Genomic DNA, 14,597 nt, shown 5'->3' with positions numbered 1-14,597 from the left:
AATAACATAGTTTTATATGCTTTTATTACACAGACATACTGTATGAATAAAAACAATTTGAATACATTTTTTTTATTAATGAGTAAAAAATGGGAATATTTCTGTTGACATAGAGTATATCTTCTGTGGGTTTTGTCTGAAGTAGAGACAAGTAGTTAATCACTGAGTCATTGTTATAATCCATTGAGAAAGACAAGTACACAAATGAGACAACACCTTCAGTTCAAAGCCCTGCAATTGGAAGGAACAGGCTGGAATGATGGATTCATGGTATTCATAGTTAATGTTTATGCTATTACAAGGGAAAGGAAATTGTATCAAAGGTGTCTCTTTTATACAATTTCCTGTCCCTTGCGATATCAGTTCAGATGTGTTTATCCCAGTTCATTAGAACAAACTATCAAACTTGGCCATGGATTTGATCAAATTTGTCGTTAACTTGGAAAGAAATTTGCTCTTAACTCTTGAATTAAATGCGTTAATGCTTATCTCCCAAAACACAGTTTGCTGAGTTCAGCCTCTGAGAAAATGATGCCACCAAGCTGGATTTGTGAGGGAAAAAAAGGACCACTTTAATTTGTTTGTACATCAAAGTAAGGGGCACATTCTGATTGAATCCAGGCCTGGGGAGACTTCCCATCAACTGCAGTGTTTATTTCCAAGCCTGTGAAATACAGCAGAGCACAATCTAAGCATTAATTAAACCTGGGAGAGCAGGAAAGCTGACGCTTCTGTCGCTAAGACCGAGAGGAAACGTGCATGTTAGCGCTGTCACCTCAGTCAGCAGGGGTGTAAGACATAGCCTCGCCATCTCCCTCTTTATCTCTCCTCTTCTCTTTCCTTCCGCTTCTCTCCCTTTCTCTTTCTTGCCCTCTCTCTCTCTTTCTCTCTCTTTGTCTCTTTGTCTCTGTAATCAGACAATGTGCCTTGCCAGTTATCAGGCAAACCAAGTACGGTTAAGGCTTCTGCAGGTTTAAAACAGATGGCTTCGGATGACAATTTAGCAAGGGCCAGCTGTTCCACTCCTCCGCGAATGACAGAGGCATCACACGATTCCCCATTCTCCTCACCTACCTCTCTTGTCTGTAACCCAACCCAGGCCCTCATTTGATCCCCCTTTTTGAACGCCACGAAATCAGACTCTCTCCCCTCTTCCATTATTCAGCGGTTGAAGCTGGAGCGTCCAGAAGCCACGGACGTGCTTTAACGTCGAAGGGAACCCTGGTGCTGGCATTAAATAGATTTTTAAAGGTTTTGGCTTGCAACAATGTTGGATTCAACTCAACTAGACCTGAAAACAGCAGCTGAACACCCTGGGAAGGAGATGCGGCACTTTACCCTGTTGTTTGTCGCAAGGAGAGAGAGTGCCCACACCAACACAAAATAAATAGCAAAAAGTCTTCCCCCTTCCCCCTCACGGGTTCCGGGAGATGGAGAGAGGTAGACGCACTGGTCAATCATTTATACGCCACGTTTTCCGAAAAAAATACTTCCAAAAGAAAGTTCAGGAGTTCCTAACTTCTACTCCTAGCTCCTAGAAGGAACATTTTAATGGGTTGGAATGTGTTTAAAGACTTATAGGATCTATTTCCGGGTCAGGAGCAAGGAAAAGAAAAAAGGAGGCGAAAAAGTACTTGGAATGAGCCCCAGGTATGTAACTGCTTTGAGCAAAAGCCTGCACCCACACTCAGGCCGGCTAACATGCCTGCGATATGGGAGTTTAGGAGGCAGCTGTCTGTTTGCTCTCCACGTACTACATGTCTAGGTTAGCGTCAGGAGACTCGAGATCTCACCGGAGACAGACAAGATCAAAAGACCATTACTGCATTGCTGTTGCCCGTGCTCTCTCTTTCTTCCACCCCCCCCCCCTTTTCCAATCCCCCCCTCCTCTCTCTGTCTTTTCTGGAACTTCAAAGTTTCTCTGCATAGTCTAAATTGTGCTTCACCAAAGACTGCATGTGCCCTTACTGTTTGCCCATGAACACCCAACCTTTCATCTCAATTTCAAACAAATTTCCCACTGCCTCCTGTCAGAAAGCTGATTTATTTAATCTCTCTGAAGTTTTTACTGCATAGAGTTGAATAATGCAGTTTCATCAAATTCCATAATTAAAATAATATTATCTAGGACAGCTCTGAATGGCTTTGGTGGAGATGTATGAAGTAGAGGTTCCATTATTTATTTATATTATAAATAATGCTGCAAACAAATATGAATAAGTAATAATAGATGTGTAGAAATATGAATAAATGACAGCATGCATTATTACCAGCCCATTAAACAGCATGAACATTAGCATAATGCTTAAAAATAAGGAAATGACCATGTAAATCAGTTTTACCTTGCAGTTGCATTACACCGCATATAGTTTGATCAAAGAATAATGGTATTTGAGATATATGTATTTAATAGTGCTCTCACAATACATGCTTAAGATATTTAACATAAACAACGAGAGCATGAGAAGAGAGGTCCATTTGAAGTGAGGAGATAAATAATATAATATGAATATTAAATAGTAAACACTGAGCAATGTGTTAAAACCTTAAATAAATCTCCAATGAACCCCCAATGAAGCCTGCATAACTCACCACCATCAATACCTCATAATGCATAATAGTGAAAGGCACCTGATATAAAATACCACTGAATATAATCAAGCCATTAGACTTAGCCTTACAACATTGCTTGTGGATTGGCACAAACCCCCATGAGAGCTTATAAAATGGCTGATTTGAATATGAGGTTTGATGATGAAATAGTAAGTGGCCTTCGAAATGAGCAAAGGATTTCACTGTGAGCGCAGATTGAGCCCAATAGATTAGATTTCACAATTTTTAATAATTTTTGAGTCAATTATGCCATTATCTGGCTTGGCTAGCAGGACACATAATGGCCTCATAGGCTAGGTAGGATGAATTCTGGCAGGACTTGGATTACAGCTGGTGCCAACTGTTGCCCGTTTCTTTGGGTGCAGGCATAGGGGTGGAATGAGAGCACAGCATAATTGTAAATTTGCATACAATTCCCTTTCACTGCCCCAAAAAATAAAGCATAATTTGAGCAGATGTATTTAACTCCTTAAGTATCGCCCCTTTTCTTAACACAAACTTGAAAATTACATAGCCAAAATAAAATAAGAATTATTATTATTTTATTATTTTTTCAATTATTTATTGGGCAGGCATAATCCTGGTCTCTTCTGAAAGGTAACCCATTCGGGTTTCTTTTCCAAGAGTCAGAATAAGACTAAATATTGCTAAAACAAAGTTACAGAAGCTTAAACACAGTGGAAGTGGAAGATCTTTTCTCACTGAAAATAATTTCTGTTTTTGAGTGGATACAGATTATTGTGGCTGTTATTACGACACTGGTCAAAATTTGATGACAATATGATAATAGGACATAAAATGGGGTCATGTCACTGAAAACTCCCTCTATTGTGGAGTCAAAGGTGTTTTCACTTCTTTCTCAGAAACTTTCACTCGAGAGACTAAAGAGAAGAGAGATTCCTTAGAAGTCCTGTATTTAGACCTAGGCATGGCAAAATCCATTTTTGTTGTAAAACCTCAACCTTTTTGAGCAAAAAAATCTCAAGAACTGCCTAACCAATGCCTAACAGTCTCAGCGTGCGTAGTGAAAATGCTACGGTTCTGTTTAGCAGGCAAGCCAAACAAACCACCGTTGGAAATATAATGTCATTAGCTAAAATGCTTCTCCCAGTCATCACTTCAGTACTGTACCACTAGCTTGCTCAAGGCAGAGCAGTGGGCTCCAGAATTATTGGCACCCTTAATAAAAATGGAGAAAAAAGGCTGTACAGTATATAATAAACCACCTAGATAATTGATTTCAATACAATTACTCTCATGTTTCAATGTTTTTATTTAGTAATCTACTTGTATCTGAAAACCACAGGTGCCAAAATTATTAGCACCCCTTGCAATTATTGTAAATAAAATCAAACAAAGTGAAATTGGCAACAAAATTTTACAGAATTTAGTTGTCATTCCATCACTTCCTGTTTCACTAGAGTATAAAAATAGGTAACACGCATGCAAAATCCCTTTGTCAAACATCAGCATGGGAAAAGCCAAAGAACTTTTAATTCAGAAGACACAGATGGTAATTGACCATCAGTGACCACCAGTTGAGTAACGGGTACAAAAAAAATACATAAACGGTTAAGCATACCTCTTAGCACTGTAAGGGCAAAAATAAAAGGCATAACACATATGGAATGTTTGCAAACTTGCAAGGAAGAGGATGCAAGTGCATATTATCCCCACAGACAGCAAGGAAAATGGTGAGGGCCAAGTAACCCAAGGATCGCAGTTTAAGAATCGCAGTTGTGTCTTGGGGTCACCAAGTAAAAAGAAAATGTTTTTTTATGTTTTTGTCAAACCTCATTGGAATTATGTCTGGAAGAGAGTGCTATGGCCAGATGTGACAAAAAATTAACACTGGGGCCATACACACCATCGACATGTTCGGCAGCAAAATGGAATACATACAAGGAGAAGTACCTCATACCAACTGTCAAATATGGTGTTGGATCGTTGATGGTGTGGAGATATTTGTAGCCAGTGGTCCAGGGGCACTATTTAAGATCAATGGCACAATTAATTCAACAATGGAATAAGTAAATCTTGGCAGAAAACTGGTTATCTGTGCTAGGAAGCTGACTCTGTCATGATCTGTGTTTTCTGTCTCCGTATTCTATGTAATTCTCCAGCGTTTCGCCTTTTATTTCCCACTTTGCTTTCCGTAGTTCTGGTTTCTGTTCATTCATTTAATTCGCTTCACCTGTTCTCAGTTCCTGAGTATCGTGCAGACCTGATCATCGTTACTCCTTGTTTATTTACACCAGTCTGTTTAATCAGTTCTTTGCCAGATTGTAGTGTGCCCCTGCCATTCTCTCCAGCAGTTTGTGGTTTGATCTACCTGTGCTTCGACCTGTTTTGTGTACCTCTACCATCGCCTATTGGATTATTCGTCTGTTCGTATTTGACCCGCTGCTCTTGGACTTTGTTTGGATTGCCGGTTTGCGATTTTTTTTTTTTTAACTTTCTGTTTATCTTCCTATTTGGGCTGCCTTACCATTATCAAACTTTTGCCTGTGGCCGTGACTACGTTTTGGATTTCCTTTGTGTCTGTTAGCCCCGAACCCCTGCCTGGTCCATTGATTATGAACTGTATCACCTTCTACATCCCCATTTGCCAAAATCTGACCTTTGCCTGTTTCACCCGCCCATTTTTCAATAAAGCCGTTTGCAACTGGTTCCCAGTCTTGGTTATAGGTAGAACAATGACTTCAAGCATGCATCAAAATTCTACCACATTCTGTTTTTTCTTTGTATTTTTGAAAGGGAGGGACTCCATCAAAACCTGCATGGCAGAAAGAACATTGAAGAGTTTTTCATTTTCACCTTCAAAGTGATAATAGGATTCTACCCTGAACAGGTTGAATCACCATTAGCACATCCTTTCTTTTTTTGCACTCTGTCAAAACATGTTACATAAGAACCTCTAACGCCTCTAACAACTAAATGTTTGACCATTTGACTGCATGGTATTTGGATTTTTTTTTTGGATTTGATTTGTTGAAAGCTAATAATATCAGAAATGATGGGGAGAAAAAATACATTTTACTTGAATCAGATACAGTTCTTTACTCCTACATTCTCCAAAATGAGAATGATGCATCCATCACCCATAGTAATATATATTGCTGCATAGTGAAAAAGTTAACTGATTAAGAAGTAGCATGATGTAACGCTACATTCGTATTGCACGGAACTGAAGCAATCTCATTTTCGTATGCAACTGAAAAAGACTTCAAAGGAGTAGTTAAAAAAAAATTAATTCCTTTGAAGAGGAATCATCGCGTATATGGTAATTGTGCATTGCAAATGCTGGCATCTGCTGCAAGGAGGAAACAAACGGGGGGAGCAGAAGAGGCATACGTTCTCCCATCTGCGAGGGTGGCTGTGGTAAGGTCACAGTGAGCTTTCTTTATGCCAAGAGCAGAGAATGCACCCTTTGAAACAAACGCTTGCACTGCCTGCCGGTACGAAATCGCCATTCCACTTTCATATTCCACACAGGTACCAATGAAGACTATGACTAAACTGATTTTGTATGCATAAATAGGGGAGGGGGTATATGGAATAATTATGTGCTTTAATAAGGCATATTCATTTAGCTGTCATCTCTCTCTGGTAATGCCCTTAGCTTGGGGGACACGTATAGTCTTTTAACCTGCCACGGCAGAACAAAGCTGATTCATGTTCCTGGAATAGTATAGACACCTGCCGAAGCAGGGCTTAACTTTGCCGATAGGAATTCTGACTGCAGCCCTTTCATCATAATTATAGGAAATGCGTCAATTTATTACTCTACAACTCTACAGGCATGAATCAAATGCAAAGGAAGAGTTAAGAATTACTCTACATGTTCTGAATCAAATGCAAGCAAACAGTAAGAAATTGCTCTGTACTCTCTGAATCAAATGCAAACAAACAGTTAAACATTACTGTGTACTCTGAATCAAATGCAAGCTAACAGTAAATAATTACACTATTTGAATCAAATGCAAGCAAACAGTTAGAATGACTCTATTCTCTGAATCAAATGCAAGCAAAAAGTTGATAATTACTCAACACTCTGCATCAAATGTGAGTGAACAGTTAAGAAGTACGCTATACTATCAGAATCAAATGCAACCAAACAGTTCATTCTCTACACTCTGAATCAAATACAAGCAAACCTTTAAGAATTACTGTACACTTTCTGAATCAAATACAAGCAAAGAGTTAAGAATAACTTTACACTGTCTGAAACAAATGTGAGCAAAAAGTTATGAATGACTCTACTCTCTGAATCAAATGGAAGAAAGGAGCGTCTTACGAACATCTTCTCAACCATCAGCTTGAATATCTGAGACCTGAACCTGGCCTGTATTTTCTCTTCCCAGAGATAAATGTTTTCACTTTCAAAGACGAAGTCAGACCAGTTACTGTCTCACAGGAAAAGTGCGGTCCGATGATATGTGGATGACAAACTATGCGCTGTGTTTGAATCATCTTCTTTTGTGATTTTTTTTCTTGGATAATACATCAGATACATTAGAATACAATACATTAGAATAATACATAAAATTAAAATCTAATTGTTCATCCATCATTGTCTGGTAGCTTCATGTACCATGTCCTGCCCCCCCCCCCCCCCCCCCCCATTCCAGTTATAATTCCCTGACAACATGAACAAGTCTTTCAAGGAAGTAGGACAGGAGGAAGAAAGCAGTGCTTTGAATGAGGACAGAAAGTATGGCAGAACAAGGGCAGCATGGGAAAAAAGAGCATCTCTATAAGGTTCAATGGCAACATTCCTGTAGCTAGTACAATATAACAGAACTATGAGCCAAGCAAAACAGTAACATTTGATAATTTTCTAACAAAAAAAATATATACTCTCAGTCACACACACACACCTTGACAATATATCTATTGTCAAGCCTTGCATAGCACATATACACATTACTCAACTTTCACTGTCAAAATAAACCCCACTTAAAGGCATAACTTCATTTTCCCGCCTGGAACTGGAACCCTGTTGGTCATAGTCCTCTAGTGACTGCTCTACACTTCTGCCCAAGTGATCTGTTACTATGAAACTACAACAAATTTTAGGTGCCTAGTCTGACTGCTGGGTAACTAATGTTACACTGGTGATATCCATAATAGACAACACCTTTTAAAAAGTGGCCCATGGTCCCTCAATGGCACTCACTACATGTTAGCCAGGTCAGCAATAATAGTGTCATTTTGAAATAATAGTTTGAGGAGAGATGGATTTGGCCATTTCTACATATGTTCCATGTACCGCTGGCTCCAAACTCATGCATTAAGGCAGGGGTGTCAAATATTATTCCACACAGGGCCGGTGTGGGTGCAGGTTTTTATTTTAGCCCAGCACTAAGACACCTGATTGTACTTTTCGAGGTATTGGTTGAAGTCCTTGATTAGTTCATCAGCTGAATCAGGTGTCATTGTGTTTGGCAAAAAAATTCTAAGAAAATGCACCGCACCCATACTGGCCCATGTTGGATAAGACTGGACAACCCTGGTGGACAACCATTATGGTATTAAGTTATATCATGCTATTCTAACTAAAGAAAAAACTGGGTGGTTGGAACAGGTATCTTAAAGAAGGGAACGACGGTCACTCCATTCAGGTACATTAGACCCCATTCTGTGCATTCACTTCAATAAGATCCTTTGTGAATGTGTAAAGATCACAAGGTTACTCTACAGAAATTATTCTACCTCATCAAGGGTAAATGAGTTATCCAACATTTAATTGAGCCCTTCCTGGTTTCTTTATCAATCCATTTGTCCTAATATTATGCAAATATTTGCAATTTGTTTCAGGGCCTGTAAAACAGTTCAAATCAGGACAAAAATATTTGCACATGATTTATCTCTGTCGACTTATGATATCTGAGGAATCAGTGAGGGATGCATTAGCCAACCATTAGCCAACATTCTATAATAGGGTGCAATGGCCTAGGAGGTCATTTTCAAATTATTTATCCATTGCTGTCTATTCCCATTTGTAGCCAGATGACACATACCTGTCCCATTGCCAGTGAGTTTAATCATCCTGTTTAATCTCAGATTTCTCAGGTATAAATTAATTTGTCACCTGGGTATTACAGCAGACTGCATTGGGTGGGGAACAGGGGCTGAATCTGAGTATTTTGCTTTTTGTGCGGGGAAGCTGTTGACTGTTTAAGAGGGATGCACCAGAGAAAAAGTGGGGTGCAGGCCGCCTTTCAATATCTCAGGATCTTCAATAACACACCTATGGACGTTCTTTGCTTGCTGAATTTTACTGGGAAGTGTAGCCTCCTCCCTTGTTAGCTGTGTTTGAAAATGAAATATTCTGTTTGCATACCATATCTTGTCTCTTGCATCTTCTTCATCTGCTGGTTACTACCTATTAAATATAGGTGACTATTATATTGCTTCTGTTTCTTCATTTCATTTTGTTTCTTCAACATAATGACCATTCGCTAATGTCTTCTAGCAGTGTTCTGATTCAATTCCAAAAAATGTTTTAAAGTTAAAATGAGAGAAAACAAAGGCTGAGAAACCCAGGAAGTTTAATCTAGAGAGCTGCAGCTTTTTAATTGACTTCACATTCATTTCAGTAAGGCCTTCCTGCAGCAATTTCTGTGCTAGCCATAAAATACTGTGTATTCTGTAGGTTCCATTTCGGCATAATTTATTCACTGCTTAGTTTTTTGTTTTTTATGGGAAGATTTCCTTTATGTTGCAGTAGGTTGGTGATGCAGAGAGATGGATTGTTGTAAAAGGCAACCAAACAACTTTGTCTTGACCCTCCGCAGTGCAAGAACATCATCACCAGATTATCAGGGTGACTGACTTTATTTCTAATGCAATTTGCATACCAGATTATATCCTACTACTGTACACTTACCATGAGCCCAGTGTTGATGTTTTGTCTTTATTGTGTTTTATTTACTCTAGGCTTGCATTAGGCTAGCTATTCATATCATGTTACCCATTTGTCTAGCCAGTAACACCAACAAGCAAAAGCAAGTTTTAGGGTCAGTTAGTAATCATATAATGATACAGAACAGACCAAATATAAACCAAATCATGTACACATCCTAAAGCATCTACACAGTTCTGAAAGTGGCGTCTTGTTTATATTGGTCAAATGGTAAGCGGCTATTTTGAAAAAATTATGATTCTAAATTATATTCGATTTTGAAAACGTTAAATCAGTTCTCTTTGTTTGTCAGATATTGATTTGTGATCTGTGCTAAGACAGCAGTTATTCTAATATGGGTGAAAAAACCCCAATCCTACACATTAAGAGTTGTACTAAAACATGCAGAAACATTTTATCCATTTTGCGCATTCTAGGATGTGTATGATTATACACTATTTATAGGCAACAGAGTGCACTCTGCTACAACCATGCCGAATCCATCCCACTGATATTGCCCTGATAAACCATACATGCCAAAACAAATATAAATATATATGGATATATATGTGGTTCTTCTGAGACACTATTTACATATATGACAATTTTGAAAGATTTGAACATAATTAACAACGTTTATGGCACAAAAAAATAAATAAAAAATAAGAATAAATATAAGTATGTATATATAATGCAATGAATATATGCAATGCAATGGAAATAGAATCATGAAAAAATTACAATAGCTGCGCACACACACATTTATTTCAGAACTGCAGACTTGCTGCATTTATCACAATCGTAGCACGTGGCGTTGAAAGTTTCCTAGCGCTATCACATTATTTGAATTAATCCATTACAAACTGTATATGCATCCATGGTAGCCCACATCTCCGGGTTATTGGCAGTTTTGCTGAGCTACCCACGGGATTGAGAATGAAGTCGATTAATTTCCCGAAAAAGCTACTGTATTTAGTACACCTTCCCCAAAATCAATATATGACAGAGCTAATTGTATATCCCAAAACAAAAATATTCAACTGTTGGCGATATTTTTTCATTACTCGGGTCTAAAATATTTTACAGCTTGACATTTGCTTACTTCCCAATATAAGTTGAACATCTGAACCTGCGTTCCTTGTTTGCACGATTCATTGGTCTTGTAGTTGTTCATAATCAAATGACAGGCTACAGTTTCTCGTTCGGATTAAGGATAATTCAAGGATGGATTACGCTGGAACTGCCTCTCGAAATCATCACCGTAGATCATAGGCTAAAACATTTAGTGCAAAACACGGATGCGTATATCTATCTAAGAAAGTATTTTTCCATAACCTCGCCAAACTGATTTCTATTCATCTATAGTTTCGTAATCGCCGCATATTCAGAAATATACAGAAACATTTCCGTGTCGAAATATCCCAACTGAATCTGTGGACAATAACATGTTGGCTAATCGGTTTTATTTTAGCTCCCGTTAGCTTGCTAGCACGCTACCTTCTGATGCAAGTGCCTCCTGTCTCTAACTTATTGCTGATCATATACAAAGCGTGGAAGCTTTTAATGCGATCTTACCTGCTTCTGTCTCGTAGATGTGCTGACCTGATACGGCGTTCCGCTTTTTGTAACAACAGACACTGACTTATTGTTTAAATTACAGTTGGTGAGCCGTAGCCTGTAGTTTCGTCTCCTCCTAGGCTCCTACCCTGGATTCCCAGGCTATGTTCAGCACCCTCTCTCTCCCTCTTCAGTGCTGAAGTGCTGGACAGCGCATTAGGCAGCAGCGATAATAATGGAGGGCGTTGTGCGCAACATATTAAACACCACCCTCTGCAGTATCGGAGGCGTCCTTGCATCTCCTTTATCGTTCGATTCCAAAAAAACAATCCGATGCAGAGGAAGGATGTTTAATGCTTCATTCCGTGCGAATTAATATAACTGAGTGCGGAGTTATTTTATTTAAAACAAATTATCATGGAAATGTGTGGGGATACTGGACGATGACCAATGAACAAACTCTATAATAATAATAATAATAATAATAATAATAATAATAATAATAATAATAATAATAGTAATAATAATAATACATAGATCAATTCCACAAACCTAGTGAGCTAAGGATTTGTGACTGTGGGTCATAATGATTCAGCCGGGTCCCAACAAAGGTACTTGGGAATTTCCATTCTAACCTCGTAGGATACAAAGCTCCATCCAATCATTAAGACTACAAATGGCAGGAAGCCTACAACTCAGATTTAGTACCGTTAAAACAGACTCACTTTGCACAACTGTAGTTTGTGGTGATTTGCATTGCGGTTCGGAATTGGTTTCCGATACACGATGCAAATCTGCAGCTGTGGACGGTTATCTACGCATACAGTAGTCTACCAAACGCTCGCTCTCTGTAGGCTAGTTTTAGTAAATTACCGCAGGAGAACAGCGAGAGGCTAGATTCCCATTTTTTATTTAAACATTCTTAACGTTAACACTATTATTTGACTGTAAATTAACTTGACTTGCTAGCAAATTAGCCTATAGTATCTTTTTCATGAGAACTCATAATATTACCAAAACCTTAACTTCGCTAAACCACTTTCAGCGCAATGGCCGCATGGATTCGAGACAGCAGATGTCAGATGTCGGTCTCTGAAATATAAATTAAAGCCGTCGGAAGTTGTCGAGTGTATTGTGATTAAGATTGTCTGAGGTAATAAAGCATACGCCTGGCAACACAACCAGCTTTCTTTCATTCTGCAGCTCAACGCTCACACGATATAGGGAACTGCCGGTGTTTTGACCGGGAGATCGAGTTAACTCACATGATAAGATATTAGGGAAAAATTAATGTAATAGAGTGGGGTGCAACAGTCTGAGACCACATTGGAAAAAAAATTCACATAGTAGAAAGTTTTCGGGTTTTTGAAAAATGTTAAACAAATTTAAGTTACTTCAAAGCTTTGCAATAACTACTCGAAGACAAAAGAAGAGCAAGTGCTGTACAACCCACAATCACCTGACCTCAACCCCATTCAACTTTTATGGGGGCACTTGAAGACTGAAAAAAGACAAGCATTCAGTAACATCACAAGATGCTCTTTGGAACATTGTGAAATAATGCAGGGATTATATGGATCATCAGGTTATGCACCTTATGAAGTCCATGCCAGCTCGAGCGCATGTTGCCATTCAAGCAAAAGGGGGACATACATTCTGAAATTAATGTACATTTTTAAAATAATCAACTTTTCAAACTTGTGTGTGTTACGATGATAATATAATGTGTAACGAGTTTGTATTAAATTAGAAAATAATGCAAAATATAAGCATTTTCACGAGTGGTCTCAAGACAGGGTTCTTCGCAAATCAGGTATGATGTAGCAGTAACAGTGTTGCTATGAAGGGGCATGTATCACAAAGCAGGACTACGAGTTAGCTGGATGGATAACTGCGCTTGCTTCAGTCATGTTCCAGTTTTGGGACGGTTCTGGGTTTCACTGCAGCTAACTCGGTATTCCTGCTTCATAATACAGGTCCCGGCTGTGCAGTTGACTAACTATGATTGAACATAATTTATTTCGTGATGTAGCGTCAATCGGTGAGATGAGCACCACAGTAGTCATAATATTAATGACGTAAATAGAACAGAGGACAAGGAACGTTGGCTGCTTGCAAGACAGAGGTTTGAGATATATCTTGTTAGCTGGATTATTCATAACGTTCATGGGACAAATGGCGAAGATTTTTCTGATTCGATCCGGTGTGTTCAATTCTTTCTTAGTGCAGGTTGTAACGAATCAGGCATCAGCCACGCCCCCACCACCAGCCCAGCAAAGAAAAAGCAAAGGGCATGCAAAACAGACACCACACCGAAAATAAACGGGCTGTCACAAGATATAGGACAGTTTTCAATATATAGTCTTGATTCTTGGCAACACGATTCGTGTCAACACGAGGACCAGAGTTGTGCTAATGAAAGTCAAAGAATCCTGTATATAATACCTTGTAATAATAAAATCAAAAATTGAGAATATGCATTTAATCACATGCGAATTGTTTCTTCACAAATAAACGTATATGCTTTTGCCCAACATTACGGAGTTCATTGTAAATAGGATTCAGCCATTTCCTTATCAAGCAAAGATCCGTTGTTTATTCTAAAGTTCGCTAATATCAAGCACACCCATAAGCCCAATGCCAAACGGACCAAAATGCCGAATGGTACTGAGATAAACGTATCACTGTCGCCATCTAGTGACATTTTTGTGTGTCACAGTGCTTCACAATGAAAATGTATTTCCATGCATGGCAACATAATTCCTTTCCTTTTTTTTTTTAAAAAGACTGTTTTCATTCCATGCATTTTCATTCCACTGTCAGTTTACATCTTCAATCAGTGACTTACAGAAGTGGAAAATCTGATTGGCAATTTTTTATTTATTTATAATTTCAAGAATTATTCATTTTGGGTCTGTCTGTCCATTTGACTGACAAATATGAAGCAAATCTATGCAAATGATAAAGTACAATTGTCTACAATTGGCCCAATTATCAATCGCTGATCAGAGTTGAATAGTTTTACTCTCAAACACATCTGTGCAACTACTATTGTGTATGTCATCATATGAAAAATGGTCCATCCAACCACCATAATATGTCAAGTAGATACTCCCAACATTTTAGTGACATGGTAGTGATGTAATGTCAGCTGATCAATTGCTTGTCAGTTAATCTTGGATTTTACTTTATGAAGGGAAGTTTCCCACATCTGGGATCACCTAGTCACGATACTGTCAAATTACTGTAGGCACGGGTGCAACACAATTACAGTACTACACTTTCTGATCACAGAAGAACCTGCTGAGGCAAACATTGAACAAGGGCAAGTGCCTGCTCATCCAATAGGAAAAGGAGTAAGGATGTGTGGTGGTATGGTTAGGAGATGACCACCAAACAGAGGAAGAGGCAGGAGATGACAAATGCACATTGTTGTCTCCAATGAAGTGAGGGCCACCATTGTGGACCATGTAATCAATCATGGTCTTACAATGGCAGAGCCTGGTTGAAGAGTGCAGGC

General features: G+C 38.7%; 1 protein-coding gene across 1 annotated transcript in view; it reads right to left on the bottom strand.

The window, feature by feature from the left end:
• srrm3 (serine/arginine repetitive matrix 3) overlaps positions 1 to 11,257 on the bottom strand; it is a 120,310-nt gene extending 109,053 nt beyond the window's left edge. The window contains exon 1 of the mRNA XM_061250142.1: positions 11,096 to 11,257. The gene's annotated coding sequence lies outside the window, so the exon portion shown is untranslated. The remainder of the gene's footprint in view (positions 1 to 11,095) is intronic.
• Between the last annotated feature and the right edge of the window lie 3,340 nt (positions 11,258 to 14,597).

This window comes from Conger conger, chromosome 7, assembly GCF_963514075.1.
Source record: "Conger conger chromosome 7, fConCon1.1, whole genome shotgun sequence".
NCBI lineage: Eukaryota > Metazoa > Chordata > Actinopteri > Anguilliformes > Congridae > Conger > Conger conger.
This window is presented reverse-complemented; position numbering and strand designations above follow the sequence as displayed.